We start from the raw sequence: 2,547 nt of genomic DNA, 5'->3' as shown, positions 1-2,547 counted from the left end.
TTCTCTCTCTGTCTCTCTCCCTCCCTTCCACTCTCTCTAAAAATCAAGGGGATGGGTTTCTTTCGAAGTGTTGCTAAAGTCCTACAATTGGCTCCTCTCTGACGGGGCGTGGCTAGACCACGGGGGCGTGGCTAGACCCTGGGGGGCGTGGCTGAACTCTTGGGAGGGACGAGCTAGTTTAAAGGCCGGCTGAGGCTCAGCTGCCCACGTGGCTGTTACGCATGGAGGAGTGCGCTGGCCTCTGCGGCGTGGGCTCTTCGCGGGGATGCCGGTATCGTCAGAAGCGCCAGCGCCCAGCTGAGATGGCAGCAGCCAACGCCAAGCGGTGTCGTCAGAAGCGCCAGGGCCCAGCTGAGATGGCCGCAGCCCACAGCAAGCCGGCCCCGGCCCCGCTGCAGGTGGAGATGCTGGTGGAGACCTTGGCCTTGCTCCCCGGCACCGACCTGCCCAGCCTGGCCCAGGTCTGCACCAAATTCCACCGCACCCTGCACACCGACAGCATCTGGAGACGGCGCTGCCGGGAGGAGTTCGGCGTTCGTGAAAACTCGCAGAACCTGGAGTCGGTAGGTATGTCTCATCGAGAAGTGTATGCGAAGCTGTTCCCGTACAGACACATTCTGGGGTTGTGGCAGCTAGACACTGAGCACTACAGAACACTGACGGCTTATGCATTACTGGTTGGACGTCCGGGCCTTCCCTGAACCCCCACGTGGATGGCCCGCTGCAATTCGAGCCCTCGTTCAGGATTCGCCTGACGGAGAGGAAGTCAGCCACCGCGGAGTGCCTGGAAGGCCGCCTCTGCAGGCCCCACAGCCGCCACCTGCAGATTCGGAAGGGCCGGCTCCCCCTCCAGTGCAACGAGACAGACCGCCGGTAAAATCAATGAAAGCACATGGGGCTTATCACTAAAACCACACAAACATGTACATTTGTTTAATCTCTACACCCCTGAAACAAAAGAGGGGAAAGTTACACATTGGAATGACTTTAAGAATAAAATCATTTGATTAAGTTCAGCTACTTTATTTACTCGAAACTGTGTGTCTCCTTCCTCCTGAATATATGCACCATGAGAGTGGTACTTGCCTGTCGTGTTTTCTCTTGTCTCTCCAGCCTCTTTGTAAGTGCTACTATGTGAATGATCAAAAAAACAAACAAACAAACAAAAAAAACATTCATGCATGAAATGGAAAGACTGCTGGGCTCGCAGTTAGGAGGTATGGATTCTAGTCTCAACACTGCTACTAGCTACTGTCTGGCCCGCCTGGCCTACCGCCGCCTCTACCTCCCGCCGAGCCACCCGGACGACCTCATCCGGCCAGGCCTCTTCCAAGGCGACTACGATCCCCTCGGCCTGGAGATCGCCAGGCTCAGCCTCCGTGGGGAGTATGCCCGGGTCACGAAGGTCACGGGAGACTCCATCGGGATGTTAGACATCCACCTCATGCGCCGCATCCAGCTGCCAGATGGCGAGTTCTTCCGCAACTTCAAGGAGCTCTCCCGCGTGGTCAGGAAGATTGATGAGCAGGTGATCCGGGAGCAGCAGCAGCAGCAAGAAGACGGGACTGAGGAAAGCGAGGGCCATGGCTGGCAGAGCCCTGCCCAGCCCAGCATCGGGGAGTCCGGGGCTGCAGCTTCGGAGGAGCAGCCTGTCCGGGTTGTTCTGCCTGTGGGCGTGCGCTCATCTTACCAGGACTACCCCCGGACCTGCAGGATGTGCTTCTATGCCGTGGACACTGTTACCGTAACTGGCTTAGCCTGCCGCGGGCGCTTCCCCGGAGTCTTCATCCTGTTCGATGAGAACCACTTGGGGTTCATCTGGCAGGAGCTGAAATACTTCATCCTGTTGGGCAGAGTCCAGAACACCTTCCAGAATGTGGAGGCACCATCCCCGCAGGCCTTCCTGGAGATGCTCGAGGACATTCATTCCGGACCCCCTGGGAGGAGCAGCTTGCAGATTTGACCTTCGGTCCAGGTTACCCACCTTTGTTTGTTTTTTTAATCCTCACCCGAAGATATTTTCCCATTGATGTTTAGAAAGAGTGGGAGAGAGAGGGAAAGACAGAAATATCGATGTGAGAGAAACACATCAGTTGGTTGCCTCCAGACCAGAGCCAGGCTGGGTAGGAACCAGAAACTGAGGTAGAAATAAACCTTAGACCAGTGGTCTCAACCTTCCTAAAAAAAGAAAAAAAAAGAAAAATATCCTTGGGTGAGGGTTAACAAAATAAAAAACAAACAAAATAAATGAACCATTGGCCAGTTTCATATAGGAACATAATTAGCCTAAATAAATATTAATACAAATTTAGTAATATATTGAAAGAACATAAATTATGATCAAGTCAGGCTTATCCCAGAAATATAAATAAGGTTCAATAGTCGAAAAATCCTGCCTGGCCTGTGTGGCTCAGTGGTTGAGCATCAACTCATGAATTAAGAGATCAATGGATGTTTCTATCTCTCTATCCCTCTCCCTTCCTCTCTCTCTAAAAATCAATAAAAACATTTTTTTAAATTAAATCTTTATTGTTCGGATTATTACAG

At 52.6% G+C, this 2,547-nt stretch overlaps 1 pseudogene; it reads left to right on the top strand.

Moving 5' to 3' along the window:
• Nucleotides 1-221: 221 nt before the first annotated feature.
• Nucleotides 222-1,963, top strand: LOC102768914 (annotated as a pseudogene).
• The last annotated feature ends 584 nt before the right edge of the window (nt 1,964-2,547 follow it).

The sequence above is a fragment of the Myotis davidii genome, unplaced genomic scaffold (genome assembly GCF_000327345.1).
Source record: "Myotis davidii unplaced genomic scaffold, ASM32734v1 scaffold599, whole genome shotgun sequence".
Lineage (NCBI taxonomy): Eukaryota > Metazoa > Chordata > Mammalia > Chiroptera > Vespertilionidae > Myotis > Myotis davidii.
The sequence above is the reverse complement of the archived record's forward strand: the minus strand, read 5'-3'. Positions and strand labels throughout refer to the sequence as shown.